This window comes from Gymnoscopelus braueri, assembly GCF_963280865.1.
Source record: "Gymnoscopelus braueri genome assembly, chromosome: 23".
Taxonomy (NCBI): domain Eukaryota; kingdom Metazoa; phylum Chordata; class Actinopteri; order Myctophiformes; family Myctophidae; genus Gymnoscopelus; species Gymnoscopelus braueri.
The window spans coordinates 38,300,523-38,320,889 of record NC_137625.1 but is presented as its reverse complement, the minus strand read 5'-3'; positions in this window follow the sequence as shown (position 1 = coordinate 38,320,889).

The following is a 20,367-nucleotide window of genomic DNA, read 5'->3' as shown; positions in this document are numbered from 1 at the left end:
TTGTGCGTTGGGCTGCGAGGGAGCGAGGCTGTCTGCAGGTGTACAATTGCATTCCGCCGGCTCTGGCAGACGGCTGCGGGAGCGCAGCCAGCACTTGTCACGACCGTATGGTTACACTTTCACAAGTGGATGAATGTGAGAGGAAGAGCGAGGAAGGTGAGGGCACGGCCCCGGGCCTGTCTCTGTGCCAGTCCCCCGGTGGGGGGCAGCCAGAAAAACTGGAAATCACTGTCACACGCAGGGCTAGGGCACGTCGTCATGCCCCCGAACGCTGTCCCCCCAACCTGCCACAACGACCCTGCACAGTGCAGACTTGCTGATGTGAACCGTATTGAAAGCCTGTTGTCTGCCTGCCGAGATATCTGCGGGCTGGCTGGCGTTTGCGTGTGTGTGCGTGTGTGCTTTACTAATTTGAGAAGACAATTGTCCTGATCCTCTGAGAAATGAATGGTTTTTATTTTTTTGAGTTGGGCTTGAAATTAGGAACACAAATTTAAGTATGTCTCAGGCTTTAGGATTATTGTTAAACAAAGGAAACAGAATAGAAATGCCATTGTTTCCAGAAAATGTCCTCAGAAGTATAGCAATACAAACGTGTGTGCCCGTGTGTGAGCATGTGCGTGCGTGCGTGTGTGAAATCTCATCGTAATGAGATTGCGTGCTGATTTCTTTCCACTGGGAATTTCTCAATGTAATGTGAGGCAACCAGCGAAGAAGAACCAGTTATTAGGCGTTCCTCGCTTTATGGGAGATGACATGTAGTTCCTCATCAAGCTGCTAATGCTGTGCTAAACCATGAGGGAATGCATTTTATGTTCATCACACCGCACTGCAGCCCACAGACATTGTTATTTCATGGCCCTTGGCCACAGTAATACCAACGTATTACAGTGTTACTAACCTCAGATCCCGGGCTTGCTTCGTCATAAAGAAAAGTGGATAGAAAAGGGTCGTGGCCGCTGACAGTATGGGCGAGGAGCTGCTCCATAGCGGGGGAGGCAAGACGAGACAAGTTTATTTGTATAGTACATGTCACAAAAACATTTGAATTCAGTAAAAAGTAAGACAAAAATAATAAGTTAAGCATCTCTCTCATTAATAGGACACGCCTATTGAAGTCACAGAGCAAAACACACAATATAAAAGGACATTATTTGAACATAAACATATCGTAAAAACAAAAGAGAGAAAAATAAAAAAGACAGTAGTGCAGAAGAATAATTAAAATATCTAAATAAAAGGCAGCAAGGTTTTTAGGTGTGATTTAAAAGAACAGAAGTCTAATAAGACCTGCAGAGTTTGTTCCTTACTGTATGTACGGTTATGTAAATGTGTGTCATCTGCATTATGGTAACATTTGGTTGTTTTCCATAATCTGAACCAGTGGAGTGTGTACAATACTACAGATATTGAGGTTCTGAGGTGCACAGACGCACAGACTTGTAATTGGCTACAGACACAAAGTAGTCCCTGTCCTTTAAATATGATTCAAACCAGTTTAGTTAGTACTGTGCCAGAAAGTCCCACCCAATTTATTTCAGTCCGTCTAGTAATATGTGTGGTCGACCGTGTCAAATGCAACACTGAGGTCTAGTAATATTAAGAAATTTGCCACTCAGTGTTTCAGTTTATGTTATTGAAGGATTTAACACGAATTGTCTCAGTGCTGTGGTGTGGTCGAAATCCTGACTGGAGGATATCAAAGCCGTTGTTCAGTAGGTTTGGTCTGGGTCTATAATTGTTCATTAGTGACATGTCCAGATTATTCTTTTTTAAGAGTGGCTTGATGACTGCTGTTTTCAGGGCCTGTGGGAGACAACGTGCAGAGATGTGTTGCCAATGTGTAGAAGATCTGAGGCCATGTATGCAATTTCAAAATATTTGCTGTTGGCAGAATATCAAGCTGGACTCGGAGGGTTTCAGTTGTTGTATGATGTCCTCCAAGCTTTGATGATGATCATATATAATTGTGTCATGGTATTTGAATTATTTTTAAGTGGATACTCGTCGTATATTGAACCCGAGGCAAATTCATTGCAGGCTGGTGGATAAAAGTTCAGGCTACTGACACAGGAGGGTTTGTTAGCCTGTCGACAGTCTCAAACAAAGCATGTGCATTATTCTTGTTTTTTGCAGTGATGTCCGAGAAGAAAGGACCACCTTGCATTTTTCAGCTCTGAATTATGAATGCGAAGTCTCACCAGGTGTCCACATTAAACTACCACCCAGTGAAACAAAAATGGTGACTGCAGCAAGTAAAGTTATGCCAACAAAACCTGTTTTGCTGATATAGGTGTTGATTGTTCAAAAAACACTGACAGACTGTGATCCTGTCTCCACTCAATCACAGTTGAGCCAGCGAGTGAGCTTCTCGCTCATTCTATGCACCGTTTCTATTGAGAGTTTCTCCACACCTCCATTTATTCAACACACACTCACTCCCCAAGGGTGTTAGGGGTCAAGTGTCCTGGTCATACGGCATGGTCATAAAACAGAGTATAAATTATGCACTAGAAATCAGTGACAGAGGATCACGGGATGTTATGTTGTCCCTGCTTCTCCTGGTTGGGACCAAAGGTTGTTATAGTTCCCAAACCTGTTAAGCCCCCCCCCCCCCCCCCAAAAAAAAAACGAGTTTGTGGAACCGAGTTTGACTCGGTTCCACAAATAAATTTGGGGACACCCTGGTCCCGACCCCCAGTTTGGGAATCACTTTTATAGTTATTTATTGCTATGACCGTTTGATCTGTTCATACATTGTTTAAAATTGTATGTTTTTTTTTATTACACAATAAATGTTTTAACCTTTTCTAATCTCACCCCTGACAAATACTGTAGCTACCCTCTATTAAAATGAAAACGTAACACAAAAACTAAGCCTTTAAAAATTAAAAATTAAAAAAAGAATCTTAAATGGCAAACCCTTTGAAAACTAATTAAAACTAAACTGAAAATTGAAAACATAAAGGCTAAAACGAAATAGAAATAGGAACTAATGAAGAATTCAAAACTGTAGCCTTGGCTGGGACAGTAGCACAGCTGTTCTATAATTGGGGAGGACTTTTGACTTCAGAGCTGAAGCTGTGTGTGTGTGTGTGTGTGTGTGTGTGTGTGTGTGTGTGTGTGTGTGTGTGTGTGTGTGTGTGTGTGTGTGTGTGTGTGTGTGTGTGTGTGTGTGTGTGTGTGTGTGTGTGTGTGTGTGTGTGTGTGAGGTCCCTCTATCACAATATTTAATTACAGGATTAATTAGCCTCAGATTGTCCAGTGGACCCAAAAATCTGTGTCATAAAACACAAGTCCATAACTGCCCCTATTAACCCATTAAAACCGGGAAAGCATCGTTTTTCATTTTATCGTTGGCTATTCAAAAACAGCAGATATACAAGCACACTTGTATACAGCGTGTCACTTCGTGCCGCGCTGCGAGCTTGTACATCTGCCGTTTGAACATTTTTGTTTTTTTTACACACAAAAAAAACACAAATATTCTCTTCTGGGGGTCCCTGGCACAAAACATATACAAATGGGGGGTCCAAATACATTTTGGGTTAATTGGCACGAATACGTTTGAGAACTACGGATTTAGAAAGCATTATTTTGTAGAATTTGCCTCGGGTCTTAATGAGTTAACGTCCTACACCTGTTCTCTGTGTCTGCTTGTTCGTCACCGTTCGCAGGTTTTGGGAACATGTGGGTGAGAATTTAACTCACTCTCCTGAGGAGGACACAGGCAGCACAAAACTCTCTTTCCTGTGGCGGAAAGTACTTTCACTCAGGTACTGTACTTCAGTTTTCATTTTGAGGTACTTTTACTTTTACTCGAGTATTTCCATTTTCAATAGCCTACTTTTATACTTCTACTCCACTACATCTCGGAGGCAAATGTACTCTTCTTTTTTTTTTGTTACTTCGCCCAATTTTGATTACTAGACCATACCCGTCGGGGGATATGAGCACCCACGCTTGTTTCACGCACATGATTTGGCAACCCGGGAGCCAGCGAACACAAAAACGTTAATAAACAGCTGATATTTGGGGAAAGCGAAAAACTGGCTTTGATGTTCCGTGCACATGGTAATGGTAAATGGCTGTGTGCAAATGCAGATCAATTGCTCAAGCCACTGAGGAGAACCGGGCAGAAGAGATTTTGAGCACGCACACACACACAGACAGACAGACAGACGCACACACAGAGCCACAGAGCTTTGTGGAATTATAGGATGATTATTACAAAACATGCGCCAACATTCTACATTGTGGTATTGCTCCTTCCACCCTTTCCCTTATGCATTATTCTCATATGTATACACACTATATTATGTTTTATGAGACAGATGTGTGCTCTATTTATGCATATTTGGTATTTGTGTATTCTTGTATTTACCTTTGAAGCTGTGTGTGTGTGTGTGTGTGTGTGTGTGTGTGTGTGTGTGTGTGTGTGTGTGTGTGTGTGTGTGTGTGTGTGTGTGTGTGTGTGTGTGTGTGTGTGTGTGTGTGTGTGTGTGTGTGTGTGTGTGTGTGTGTGTGTGTGTGTGTGTGTGTGTGTGTGTGTACAAGTTTAATTTGACTCTACAATCCAAAAGTGGTCTATGGACCAGCTCAATAGCACCTGCCCAAACAAAGGTCATAGCGGACATTCGGGCGGCCGTAGCTGAGAGGGTGAACAGGCCGCCTGGGAACTGAAAGGTCACCGGTTCGACCCTCGGCCTTCCCCCTGTCTACATGTCGAACTGCCCCTGAGCAAGACACTTAACCCCTAACTGCTCCCCCCCCCGACCCCGTGCCCTCGTCTGAGGCACCTAAGCATCCATCTGCTGGGTAAAGGTCATTACCAGTGGTGGGAAAAGTACTCAAATGTTTTATTTAAGTAAAATTATCAATACTGCAATGTCTGTTACAAGTAAAAGTCCGGAAATCAAAATTTACTTGAGTAAAAGTACCAAGGTATTGGTATCAAAATGTACTTAAAGTACCAAAGGTTCTAAAATATTTGAAAATAGCAGATCTACAAGCTCACAACGCATCACGATGGGACGCGTTGTGAGCTTGTAGATCGGCTATTTTCAAATAGAGTAGGTTTAAAATAGGGCTAAAGTGGTTAATGTATGTTGTATAGCGTAATAATCTGCAAAGTAACTACAGTTTTCAAATAATTGTAGTGGAGTAAAAGTATAATATTTGCCTCTGAGATGTAATGGAGTAGAAGTAAAAGTATAGACAATTAGAAATACTCCGGTAAAGTAAATGTATTTTAGTTCCACCACTGGTTATTACACACGGGAAGTGTTTACTTTGTGTGACTAATTTTGAACTAATGCTTTTATGTGTCGTGAGTACATCCACACATTCCACAGAGAAGGTGAATATTAAGTGGGCGATAAAGCCCAAACGTAATTATTTTTCAAAACGAGGTAGATTTTTCACAGCGAATAAAAGCATCAACCTGAATGAGGCAGCACCATATTAATAGTTTGATGAGAAATATTTATGCAGCACATTTTCGGATCATTTATTCGTCATGCTCCCATGTGTGCAAGGACCTTAAATGTAGAAAAGTCATTCTCCCTCCCCCGGTGAGGAGGAAATATTCACTTTCTTCTCCTTTTGCATATTTGGCATATATTTTATGTGTTTACCCTTTGAAGCACATGTTCTGTGTGTGTGTGTGCGTGCATGCGCGCTTTGCACATCTGTGTGTGCGTATTACTATACTAGTGAGGACCAAATGTCCCCACAAGTATGTTAGAATACTGTATGAAAAATAAGACACAATTTCCGTGGTCCTCACAAGAAAAAATGTTGTTTTATGGTTAGAAAAGATTTGTAGAGATATGTTTACTATAGGAAAAAGATTCAGGTTGGTTATAGGATCAGACATTTAGAGGTTAGGTTTGGGGGTTGGAGTTAGAGTTAAACATTGTTGCGAAAAATTGCTGATCTTGTGATCTGCTATTTTCTGGCTTTAGGCTTACGGTACAAAATGGCAAAATGTATTCAAAATAGCCTACATAAAATCGCTGTACAAAATTGTTGATGTCCTCACAAGCACATAGTGATAGAACCCTGCGTGTGTGTATGTGTTGTGCGTGCTCACTTGATTCTACAATCGGAACACGAAAGACAGACGTCAAAGGGGTCTGTGGAGCAGCTCAATAGCGCCTGGCCAAACAGAGCTAATAAAGGTTATGTCAGCGCGGATGCGGTGCTGCCCTGTGCCTCCTAACCTGTGGTGGACAAAGTACTTCATTGTTTTTACTTAAGTAAAAGTATCAATACTGCAATGTAGAAATACAGTTACAAGTGAAAGCCTGGAATAAAAAATTTACTTGAGTAAAAGTACAAAAGTATTGGCATCAAAATGCACTTAAAGTACCGAAAGTAGAAAGTACTCATTATGCAGAATGTCCCTTTTCAAATGTATAAAAATTATTTGAAAATAGCAGATCTACAAGCTCACAATGCGTCACATCGCGACGCATTGTGAGCTTGTAGATCGGCTATTTTCAAATTGCCGAAATGTATACAGGGCTGTGGTGTGTAATGTATTATTTGTAATAATAATCTAAATCTACAAAGTAACTAGTAACTAAAGTGTTCAAATAATTGTAGTGGCGTAGAAGTATAATGTTTGCCTCTGAGATGTAGTGGAGTAGAAGTAGAAGTATTGAAAATTGGAAATACCCTCAAAATTGTACTTAAGTACAGCACTTGAGTAAATGTACTTAGTTACTTTACACCACTGCTCCTAACTAACCCCCTGCCAACCATGTGCTGCAGACAGCATGCTCACATTCTACTCTCATCCACTCCTCTCCCATGGCTATTCACCTACAAATAGGGCTGCAACTATTGAACTATTAAGTCTCTTCTTAGGGATTATTCTATCAACGACTTTTTCAATTTATTGAATAACTGAGGTGCAAGTTTTTTTCAATACGTATATACGCGGGAGCCTCCCGACGAGCAACTGCATCGTACAACGAGTATAAATTAAAAATGTACGAGGCTTGCAGATATCGCATTCAGTAAGTACTATAGTCTATTATGGAAAGTGGAGTCCACACGTATCTATAAGGTGGATTTTTTTCCGGCCACTTGGTTTTTCTTCATCCTTGAAGTGTGTATTTTAAGATTCTGCCAGGTAACAGGCTGAAATAATGGCCCGTGGGGTTCATGTTTAACCTTTTCTTAATCCTTGAAGTGTGTGTTTTAAGATTCTGCCATGTACCAGACTGAAATAATGTCCCACAGGGTTAATTTTAACCCTATGTTAACACATATCCTACCCAAACCCAAAAAGGGAAACATAGCAAATCCTTGGAAGTATACAACATACAAATGAACACATTTACATGTGTTCGAGGAATTCATTAAAATTGGTATTATTAAGATTCAAGCATATCTTGACTCTATTTTAGGGCAACAAAGAAAAAAACTGAGCCAAGAATGTTCATATTACATCTATATATTTGTCTTTTTACTAAATACTTGTGTGCGTCCCCTCATTCCCAGTAGGCTGTGAAGGCTTACTTTGTGGGCCCTATCTCCAAGAGAGGACTTTCAACTATCAGGCTCCTCTCCTGTGGAACCATCTTTGAGGTTTGGTCCAGGAGGCAGACACCCTAAGTTCAAGAGCAGGCTAGGCTTAAAACTTTCCTTCCATTTGGGGAACAACAGCCCCATCATCATCCATAGTCTCTAATGTCGTCATAGCCAGGGCAGTGCCACATTTAATTACCTCATTAACAGATGACATGACCTGCCTGATGAAACATGTTCAACTCTTAGCGTGTAGTGTAGTGAAGTAAGTATGTATGTACATTGTATTTGTATACAACACTTCTCACAGAGAGAACCCATAAAGTGCTTTTACATACAACAGAAATAAAAACACAGCATGAAACATTCAAATGATTAAAAACAACAAAAACGCACACAAAAACAATCTAAGACATTCCACAACTGGTTCTTAAAAATGTCCACAGAGGCTGCAGCTCTCAAAACCTGTGGAAGGGCATTCCATACCTTTTTGTTGTTGACCTTTCTTCATCCAGCGGGGGAACTTCAGTTTTCACCCCACAGAGGAGCGCAGAGGGGGGGACACAAGACACAAAGATGTATTACCAAAAAGCATTGGTAATACAAACCAACCTTGGTTCTCAAAGTGGGGTCAGGGGACCCCCAGGGGTCCATATTTTATTGCCTACTTTGGCAATTCAAAAATAGCATATATACAAGCTCATAGCGTGACACCGAGTGCCACATCGGACTGGACTTGCTGAAATGTCATGGCTACGGTTTAAAAATCAATCTACTCACAGGAGGCACTAATCTCTCACTGCATTTCTTATTTGTAATGTTTTATCCTTCAAATGGCGGCTTTATCGTTCATTCATAGCATCATGTCATCGCTGTCAGTCAGAAACCTTGTGTCTCCAATCTCCATCCATACTGTATTTCAACTTTCGATGGGGTCCATAATAGGCTCTATGCACAGCAGCCATATTGGAAAGAAATTGGGCCTCTTCCTTACTCCCTTCAACAGGTCTTACCACTTATATTTTAAGGCTCTGTTCCATTTAGTGTACCACAGTGGTTCTCAAACGTTTTAATTTAAAGGACCCCCATAACTTACGGGGCCATTTGGTTCCATTTGAATACTCTCAAGTTACACACCCATTTGGAACCCCCTCAAGGAACCATGAAGGTCCATGGACCCCAATTTGAGTCTTTCCAGTGAGCCAACATGCACAATATCAGCACCCTGACTCTGTTTGACTAGAATGGAACAGAGCCTTCATTAGTATCATTGGTAACACCTATGAAGGAAGTAAGGAAGGCCCTCTTTCCAATATGGCTGCTGTGCATAGAGCTTATTCCGGGCTACTCCGCTGCTCGCTTGCGCCCCCTGCTGTTCTTCCAACTGCCTCCTCAGGCCATGGACGGCTAGAACAGGACAGGACAGTACACAGTAAAATCCAGCATGTTGGTTACGGGTCTATTCGGGTCCAATTTGGACACTCCTCTGAGACAAATTAACACTGAGGACTTCACTGGGTGTAGAGACGGTCAGTCGATGCAGTCAGCAGTAAACGTCGTGTGTGTGTGTGTGTGTGTGTGTGTGTGTGTGTGTGTGTGTGTGTGTGTGTGTGTGTGTGTGTGTGTGTGTGTGTGTGTGTGTGTGTGTGTGTGTGTGTGTGTGTGTGTGTGTGTGTGTGTGTGTGTGTGTGTGTGTGTGTACACAAAGTGTGACATGATTAAACACATTAATCAAACACTAAATGTGGAGGGTGGGTGCCATGATTGCACTCTCAGAGAAATGCTGACATGAGTCTTGATTGTTACCCACCTACCCTTCACATTACACAGGCGCACGCACGCGTAAATGTGCATGCGCGCGCACACACACACACACACACACACACACACATACCTGTATGACTGTCACACTATATGGGGGAGAGAGAAGAAAGAGGGGGAGAGAGTACGCACGTGTGTGTGTGTGTGTGTGTGTACGTACGTGCATGCATGTATGCATGAATGCAAGGGCGCTTAGCAAGAGATAAATGCCACGCATACACAGACGTGTATGCGTGCAAGACATGCATGCTTAAATGTACACACACACACACACACACACACACACACACACACACACACACACACACACACACACACACACACACACACACACACACACACACACACACACACACACACACAGATGTTTAAGTATTAAACTTTGAATTCAGCCACCGATCCAGATTATTAGAACCTCCCTGCAAAACCCAGAGTGTTCATTTAACTCTGAGCATCTAAAAAGAACCCTTGGCAGGTCTTTATTATTAACACTCTGGATTTATTTTGCAATGCATTTACACTCATCCTATCTACAGAGAAACACATTTATGACAGTGTAACATGGGGGCTAAATACAGGGCTATTTCCGAATAGCCCATGTATAGGGAAAGTGGTTAAGCTGATATTGATGCTACCCAGTGGTGTAAAGTAACTAAGTACATGTACTCAAGTACTTTACTGAAGTACAATGTTGAGGTATTTTATACTTTACTAGAGTATTTGCAATTGTCTATACTTTTACTTATACTCCACTACATCTGAGGCAAATATTGCACTTTTACTCCACTACAATTATTTGAAAAAAATTGTTACTAGTTACCTTGCAGATATAAATTATTATATTATAAAACATACATTAACCACTTTAGCCATATTGCATATACCTTGGCTATTTGAAAATAGCTGATCTACAACGTGTCACGATGAGCTTGTAGATCGGCTGTTTTCAAACATTTTAGAACTTTTACATTTTGATACCAATACTTTTGCACTTTTACTCAAGTAAATTTTGAATTCCGGACTGCTTGTAACAGAGTACTTCTACATTGCAGTATTGATACTTTTACTTAAGACACTTGAGTACTTTTTCCATCACTGATGCTACCGTATGAACTGATTTTGCTGGGGACCCCCTTAAACCCCCCTCAATGACAGGGGGTCCACTTTTTGGTACCAGACCATTTATGTTCTGCTTTTTTCCCCCAATTTAATCGTTATGCCAATTGATTCCACATGTGTGCGTTGTCACTGCTGACTCACCTGCCAGTGAGGAGCCCCCACCGGGAGGACGTATAGAGCCTTCGTCCTGCTTCTCCCGCCCAACACTCCCTGTTGACAGCTGCCGCCCCCAGAACCGTAGGAGTACTTGCAGTGACAATTACTAGCCTCGCTGCCCGGGCTTCCCTCCCCCGAAAACACGGGCTATTGTGTTCGTATAGATGCTCGACAAAGCCGGGATGCACCACAGTGGATTCGAACCCACAACCTCCGCGGTGGTGGGCAGACACCACTCTGCCACCCGAGCGCCTCGTTACACTATTATTGAACAGTATCTGAGACGAGGCACAGAGCGTACAGTGTATTTATGCAAAGGGAGAGACGAGTCTATCTTCCATCTTCCCCATTTCTCCAACGCTAATTGGATGCACCTTTCATAATTACAGCAGGACAAAAGGCCAGACTGCGGCAGCTTGTATTTAAAGAAGAAGCAATCTTCTTGGATTTCTTGTTTTTTGTTTGTAGCTTATATAGTGGTCATATTGGAAGAGGAGGCATTTCTGCTTCTCTCCCCATCATAATGGCTTTTCAAGAGTTTGATTGGGGTCACACTGCTAGGGGTAATTGCAATAATTGCGGTCCCCTCATAGCGCCCTCCTTCTGCGACACTGAGCTCTCTAGGAAGGTGAGTGGGTGAAACCTGGACACCAGGGTGGAAATGGGAGAACAGTCAAAGTACATGAAAAACACCCCCGAAAAGGTACAAACTCGAGTCACCTTTCCGAACGTAGAAATTACGAAAAGTGTAGTCATTCTTTTTTTAGTCTTTGTAAAACCTTGAGGTTAGTCGCCACGGGTAGTCCTCAAGGTTTAACCAATTACAACCAGTGGTTCTCAACCTTTTCTGGAATCAGGGCTCACTTGAAAATCTCAAAAAATCGTTCGCAGCCCACCCATCTGACCACTTAACACCGGTGAGATGGGTGGGCCTTGTGCATTCTCAGAGAATGTTTGTTTTATTGATCAATCAATTGATAGTGTTCCGGCTTGGATCAATGGAACCAATGTAGTATAGCCTACTTTAAGTTTGTATATACCTTTTATATTCATGTTATTTTATCAGCCAAATCTTAGTGTTTGGCCATTTAGTGATGGCCCCCGCCCCACAGGTTGAGAATTACAGCATTAAACCCTGTACTTTGTTGACTGTAGTCCCCCAGTCTATACTTGTAGCCTGGTTCCAGACGAATCTGCCATTACGAAAGAAAATTGACCTCGGCAGATTAGGTCTGGCCCCTCTCAATAGAGATTGGATTTCTCTCCCTCCAAAGTTGTGAGGGAGCAATCAGGGCCCAGTATGCAAATATGGGGCGGGTTTATCACCAGAGGCATTTTTTTGAATTTGCCCCTCGGAAATGCAGGTTCCACACAGAGATTCCAGACTAATATCTACGCGGTGATATTAGTCTGGCCATGCCAGGCTAGTATACTTGGCCCCCTTCTGTTTATTGTGGCTGAGGAGGGCGCTCAAGGTCCTGAGGTTCACGCAGTGGTGGAAAGCAACCAAGTACATTTTACTCGAGTCCAATCACCTTTTGTTATTCAGTGATTAATCAAATTCGAGTGGCTGCAAAGGAACAAAAACACCAATCAACACCAAAATAACATAATTAGCAGCTGACGAGGGACGTGAGGTCAGGATCTTTGCTCGTACACAGCTGCTGTGTTGTTGTTCTAACCACGGGGCCATTTTGTTAAACCGGGCAAAAAATTGTAATCCCACACCGGAACCTTTTTGTATTGTGTGAATGTAGATAAAGTGGCGGCGAGGATAAATATGATCCTTTAAATAGGTGTGCTGTGAACCCAATTGGTGGAGGTCACACTGCGGCAGCACACATGAATATGAAGTAGCGGAGCAGCACCACACAGCATCTGTTACCCTGAAACTAACAGCTTTCTGTGGAGACTGGCAGGACTCAGGAGTGGACTGTTCAGCGGTTCCCAAACATATAGGGTCATTTTGAATACAGGACATTGACTTGCAATAAAGTATATTTTTTACACTGTGGTATTGTTACTTTTACTTAAGTCCAAAATCTGAGTACTTCTTCCACCACTGACACACACACACACACACACTACCCCACCCCACCCCTATACTTGTGTAGGCATAGGCCAGAACTTTACATTACCGCTCGCTAGCGAGCCTGGCTCATTAGCTGACTGGCGCTACACTTGTACATATACACCCACATGGGCGCACACTCACCCACAATCCCATTAAAGGGTGATTTGTACTTAGTTGCGTGGCTGTGTTGCGCACCGGAAATGGCTGATCTACATGCTCACAGCGCTGCGACGTGCTGTGAGCATGTGGATCGGCTATTTCCGGTCTACAAACTCACTGTGCTAATCTGGAAAGCTACACATTCAATTACAGAATTGATCCTTAGATAACGTTTTCAAATGTGATGCTCCTGTTAATGTAAACCTTTTTTTTTAAGTTATAAAAAAAAAAAAGCTGCATCAGTCCTCATGAGCAGGGGGTTATTAAGGCTTGGCCATTTTAAATCTGATGGTGGTTTGCAGAAGACATTGTTTCACCCTCTATAGGCACATGTTCCTGTTGCATTCTCCCAACATAACAGCTCTGAAGACATCTAAACCTGAATGTTGACCTTATCCCCAAACTCAGAACAATAAGAATAATATAATAACAGTAAAAACAAAAATGTAATGTATTTAATTTGATATTAACAGTTTATCAGTGAGAGAGGGCGAGGAAGGAGGGAAAGGGGAAGAGGAGGATATTGTAGTAATGGAGGGGATGGTGAGGAGGAATTTAGGCTTGACAGCTATTGTTATTGCAGCCATAGCTGAACGGGTTAGAGAGCCTGCCTGGGAAGGCAAAGGTCCCATGCAGGTTCGATGCCATGCCCTCAGCAATGTGTCAAAGTGTCAAACTAAGCAAGATACTTAACCCCTAACTGCTCCCTGAGCGCTTCACACCAACGGCTGCTCCTATAGGATGGGTAAAATGCAGAGGAAAAATCTCCATGGGGTGACTAATCGATAGAGAAACTTTTGGGTGAACTATCCCTTTAAAGCATAATCCCTCACCACCTAAAGTATTGTGTCCGACTCAGACCTCTCTTACCTCGTCAATTACTGATAGTGGTTGAGGTTGGATTTGCATGAGTGGAGGATAACTCTGGCTTTCAGTGGTGGAAGAAGTAATCATATTACGTAGGTAAAAGTAGCAATACCACAATGTAGAAATACTCTGTTACAAAATGTTCAGAATGTTACTTGAGTAAAAGTACGAAAGTATTGGCATCAAAATATATTTAAAGTACCAAAAGTAAAAGTACTAAAATGTTTGAAAATAGCATATCTAAAAGCTCACAACGCGTCGCGATTCAACACAGTGTGAGCTTGTAGATCGGTTACAAATAACCTATGTAGAAAATAGGGCTAAAGTGGTTAATTGTTGTTATCAATTGTTTTTTGATAATTCTGCAAAGTAACTAGTAACTCAAGTTTTCAAATAATTGCACTGCAGTAAAAGTACAATATTTTCCCCTGAGATGTAGTGGAGTAGAGGTAAAAGTATTGACAATTGGAAATACTCCAGTAAAGTAAAAATACCTCATAATTGTACTTAAGTACAGTACCTGACCACATGTTCTTAGTTACTTTCCACCACTGCTGGCTTTTAAGTCAGAGAGGGGGACCCCTCCAGCTGCTGCCCGCGGTCCGGTGTCGAGTGTCTGCTGTCGGGCCGAGGTGTCTTCGGCCCGCTCCCTGCTAACTTTCTCTGACCTCGTGAACAGCAGTCGGGAGGGGGGGGGGGGCTCCCGAGTTAAACGGGGTCAGAAGTCGTGGGCTTTCCCTGCTTATATCCATAGCAACCAGGCAACGGGGGACAAACAAACCCCCAGGGGAGTGGACACAACGATCGCCACTATGCGGTTGCAGTATTATGAGAGCTGAAATTACAGACCCCCGACACGCATACATACTGTAGGGCCACACACACACACACTCGCACACACACGTTTTTGTATTACTATACTTGTGAGGACATACATTTTTTTTGTTATTTATTTAATTTTGATCACATTTTTAAACCTAAACCGAAAACAGCTGATCTACAAGCTTGTAGACTGGCTAATCTCTGGTGCGCGACACCGGCACGCAATTATCAACTCTCATCCCAACCCCTGAAGCTAACCTCTAAATGTTTAATCCTAACCCCAACCTGAATTTCCTAAATGTAAGCCTCAAAAATAGTTTTTAACATAAAAAAACAACCATTTTGCTTGTGAGGACCAGGGGAGAATTTCCTCACAATGTCCCTTACTCAAATTCGACTATGATTGTGGGGACATTTCACCCTCACAAATGGCAAATGGTACATTTATATAGCGCTTTTATCCAAAGCGCTTTACATAGATTGTGCATTACATTCACACATCGATGGCGGGGACCATGCAAGGCAGCAACCTGCTCATCGGGAGCAGCAATTAGGGGTTCAGTGTCTTGCTCAAGGACACTTCGAGCTAACTCTGGGGAAGCCCGGGATCGAACTGGGAACCACGCGGCTGCCATCCGGCCACTCTACCCCTGAGCCACTACCGCCCACAAGTATAGAGAGAGACACATGCACACGCACACGCACACGCACACGCACACGCACACGCACACGCACACGCACGATCTTAGCTGGCATGCAGTTGTTTTCACTATCTCCTCCTCAGCTTCCATAAATGCCCTTTGTCTAAAATACCGATAAGGGTTAGATGAAACACCACGGTGGATGACACTCATCCTTCACAAAATGTCACTTCCTTCCTTTCTTCCTTCCTTCCTAGCATCACACTTTCACACTGTGGAATAGGCTCTATATGCACAGCAGCCATATATTGGAAAGTATAGTATTATATTATAGTATTAGTATAGTTGGTAACACCTGTTAACATTCAGTGCCACATGACGTCTAAGACGTCATGGCCCTGAGCGCCCTGAGCGCCACATGACGTCTAAGACGTCATGGCCCTGAGCGCCCTGAGCGCCACATGACGTCTAAGACGTCATTAAAAAAAGGGAAAAAAAACTTTTTTTTTAATTTATTTTTTTAAAGGTTCAGAACCCAAGATATGATGATTTGAAGATTTGCTGCTCCATTCACTTCTTGTTTAACTTCTTACTGAAAAAGGCTGTATCTCGGCTCCTGAGCACTTTTTTTTTACAATGAATTTTGGCTGTGGCACTCAGAACCAAACTTCCATAAATAAGAATGGCACTGAAAGAGTTAAGGAAGTAGGGAAGAGGCCCAATTTCTTTCCAATATGGCTGCTGTGCATAGAGCCTATTAAATGGCTCTTGCGTCTCCCTAATGTATTTTAATGACTTGGTTTTTTGCCCGTCTACAGTCGTGTGCCACACTAGTGAGCCCCCCCCCCTCCCCCACCCCCGCTTACAAGGCACGCCTCTGTCTCTGTTCCGCAGGAGAGAATGCCAAGCCGCAACATGATTGATGAAGAGACCATTTTCTAGATGTTTTGGTAGTTTTATGATTTGTCTTTTTTTCTGTCCTCCTTTCCTCACCGGCCCTGTTGTGCACCCAAGCACGCACATACGTATGCACAGACAGATACACACGCACGCACACAAACACACACGCACACACACACAGGGACGCACGCACACACCCTCTCACACACACACAGAGACGTGCAGGCATGCGTGCATATACAACGGACACACAAACATGCACATACTCGATACGGACGTGCAGGCTCTGCATAACACACGCACGCACATACAGTACACACGCAGTCACGCACACGCACAAACTCCAGACGTTTGCCCTCGTCTTGTGTGGAAATGCAATCAGTCTGTGGATCCCAGCTGCTTGGAGCGTTCCTCTATCAGCAGCCAGGTACCTCCATGGGGAGACCAGGTGTGTGTGTGCATGTTAGTTTATTGCACATAATGTGTGTGTGTGTGTGTGTGTGTGTGTGTGTGTGTGTGTGTGTGTGTGTGTGTGTGTGTGTGTGTGTGTGTGTGTGTGTGTGTGTGTGTGTGTGTGCGCGCACACAGGACTACATGTTTTTGTTTACATGTAGCTACATCTCATAATTGCATATTCAGGTGGCCGTAACGACACATTTTTGTGTAATTGGTTATGGTCAGTGTGTTATTTCCCACGTGTCCATTGGTTAGTGCATTTGCAGTGGTGGAAAAAGTACTACATTTTGTTTTACTTAAGTAGAAGTATCAATACCTCACTGTAGAAATACTCTGTTACAAGAGTCCAGAATTCAATATCTACTTGAGTAAAAGTACAAAAGTACTCAATATGCAGAATGTCCCATTTCACAAGTTTTCATAAAATGTATACAGATCCTTAGAAAAGCGGAACTACAAGCTCAGATAGCAGATCTACAAGCTACAAGCAGATCCACAAGCTCACAATGCGTCGCATCGCGACGCATTGTGAGCTTGTAGATCGGCTATTTTCAAAGATTTTTATTTAATGAATGTTTTGTAATAATCAAAATCTACAAAGTAACTAGTAACTAAAGTTTTCAAATAATTGTAGTGGAGTAAAAGTATTTAATTTTCCTCTGAGATGTAGTGGAGTAGAAGTAAAAGTACTGAAAATTGGAAAAGTAAAGAAAAAATACCACACAATACCTACAAAATTGTACTTAGGTACAGTACTCGAGTAAATGTACTTAGTTCCTTTACACCACTGTGCATTTGCATGCCATGTGCATGGAATGGAAAGGGAGAGAGCGAGGGGTGAGTGAGTGCATGCGTGTACGTCGTGCATGAGCGTGTAGGGTGTAGGCGTTTGGGCAAGGCGCGTACGGGAGCCTGCTTTGTGTATCGTCGCTGTCGGGCAGAAACCTCGTACCGCCATATCTCTATTTCAACGTTTTTTTTTACAGTTATGTCCTGCTTTGTCATACTACAGGGTCACATAAAAGTAGCAAAAATAGCTGATCTAGTTTCAGGTATTAATTCCCATTGAAATGAGGGGGTCATACACTGCTGACCTTTTCCCTTTTTTTCTTCTATAAATATTGCTATTTGTCGATGACATGTATTAATGTGTTAATATTCTATGCTCTGTTGATTCATTGAATACAGGGCCACAATGGAAACAATCCTTTTCCTTTTAGCTCTGTGCTGTTTAATTATATTATGTGATGTGAGCTTGTAGATCTACTAGTTTTGGTATTATTTTTTATCTTTGTTTAAAGTGAAAGTGTTCCGTGTGTATCTGTGTGTTTTATTAATTAATTAATTCGATTATTAGTTTTGGACATACAAGGTTTGTCACATGAACTATAAAATCCATAGTGTTGACTGTACACTCTCTAGTGATTTTTACTGTGTGGGCTGGTAATGAACTTCAAAAGGAATTTGAATGAAAAAAAAACTACATACGAGGTTTTCACCCGAGGGCGACCATACACGACTGTACAGCCCTTGATTTAAAGATAAGGCTCACTATCTTCAGAACAAAGCTGCCTCGGCGGATGCCTTTCACGTCGGTGCATGTGGTGGACGGCCAAATCAATAAGCTAACGAGAGACCCCTGCAGCAGGCTGCTGCGTTCTGGCCCTATTGAACGCCGTCCGCACAAAGACTGGAATGAGGCGGGCGAAACGGCCATGATTAACTCCAGCGTCCTCTGAGTCAAGTCTCCTTAACCCATTAAGACCTGAGGCCGGGGGCGCTCGGGTGGCGCAGTGATAAAGTCACTGCCCACCACCACGGAGGTTGTGGGTTCGAATCCACCGCAGTTCATCCGGCTTTGCCGAGCGTCTACAGTACACGAACACAATCGGCCCGTGTTTGGGGGAGGGAAGCCGGGCGGGGAGGGGGATACATGTCATTGCACATACTCCTACGGGCTGGGGCAGCACCTGTCAGTGCAGGGAGTGTTGGGCGGGAGGAGTAGGACGAAGGCTCTACATCCTCCCGGTGGGGGCTCCTCACTGGCAGGTGTGTCAGTAGGATACGACAGCAGTGATAACACAGACATGTGTGTGGGGAGGAATTAATTGGCATAACGACGACATTGGGGAGAAAAAGGGCAAAAGAAATATTGTCTACTCTTAAATAACAGGAGAAGAAGGAGAGGCAGAGGGGGAGAGAGATAAAAGCATGCAGCTAAAACTGTAAAAACAGAAACTATCACTGCAATAATTAACAATTATACAAGTAGCAGCAACAGCAGTAGTGAGAACTATGACAGCAATAACAATAATAGCAGGTACAGAGACAGTATAATATAATTACAAATATAGCTGCAAGCAGCGATAAGCGTGGCCAGGGAATGCAGAAAGAAAAAAGAAAGAAGCAATGATAAGTAATATGCACAATAGAAACATAGAAGAATGAACTTGAGAGAAAGAAGACCATGCAATTAACAAATTAGCATTTTAAACCCTCACTAACCCTAACCTCAGTAAAACAACGCCTAAGCCTATCAAGAAGCCTATCAAGAAACACTATGTGTAAACCCAAGAATGCCAAATCATGATCAATTCAATTCATTGTCGCGGACAGGGATCGAACCAGCGATCTACGGACTCCGAGGTTGCCTTTCTTCTCATTGAGCTAGATATATGGCCTCCCTGGTAGTGTCTGTTGATATTTATAAGTATTTCCGTCCATTATGAACCAAGTCTCTGTGTCCCGAACTACTCTAGATCACTGGTTAACAAACCATTTACCAATACAGGCATTTTTGTGTCTCCTCGGAACGAAAACTAGTGAAAGTAGCCGATCTACAAGCTCACAAAACGTTGCTCTCTGAAAAGTTGTGAGATTGTAGATCGGCTATTTTCACAATGAAGTTTGTCATACATTGCAAAAACATACTCTCTCCAAGAAGCATTTCATGTTACCTTTAACAGTTGCACATGCATTAATTGATACAGTCATGTTTTGTGCGATACAATTGAAAAGTAGCCAGCAAGAGGTGAGGCTTGAACTGGCGACCCTGCTATCCAGAGGCTGATGCTGAAGCGAGACGCCATTGGACCAACAGACCAGAACCAGTGAAAAGAGAATTCACACTAACACTAACACTAAGATCACTCGTTCACAAACCATTTACCAATAGAGAAATTGTATGTCTCCTCGAAACCGAAACCAGTGAAAGCAGCCGATCTACAAGCTCACAAAACGTTGCTATCTGAAAAGTTGTGAGATTGTAGATCGGCTATTTTCAGAATGAAGTATGTCATACATTGCAAAAACATACCCTCTCAAATAAGCATTTCATGTTATCTTCACCGTTTGCACATGCATTCATTGATACAGTCATGTTTTTTGCAATTCAACTTAAATGAGTCTGCATCAAGTGGGGCTTGAACCGGCAACCTTGTGGTCGTGAGGCACTCGCTTAAGGGAGAAGCCATTGGACCAACAGACAAGACCCGTGATCACACAGATGATACAGTTTCACAGTGTTTTTCAAACTGCTCAAAATTGCGGACAATCTAAGGGCGGAGCTTACTGGTCAACGATATAGATGAGTCAAGGCACATGTGTAAGCAGGTTTAATGGCTGTCGGCCAAACGAAGCATGACTTTTGCCTGTTTAAAGTTTGCATTTTCAAAAAATCGCTATAGCGCCCCCCTTTGACCAATTGGAGTAAGATTGGTTTCAGTGATATTTGGAATGACCCTCAACATTACCGCAAAGTTTCAAAGAAATGTGAGTCTGCATGTATATGTTAGGGGCAGATGAATAATTGTC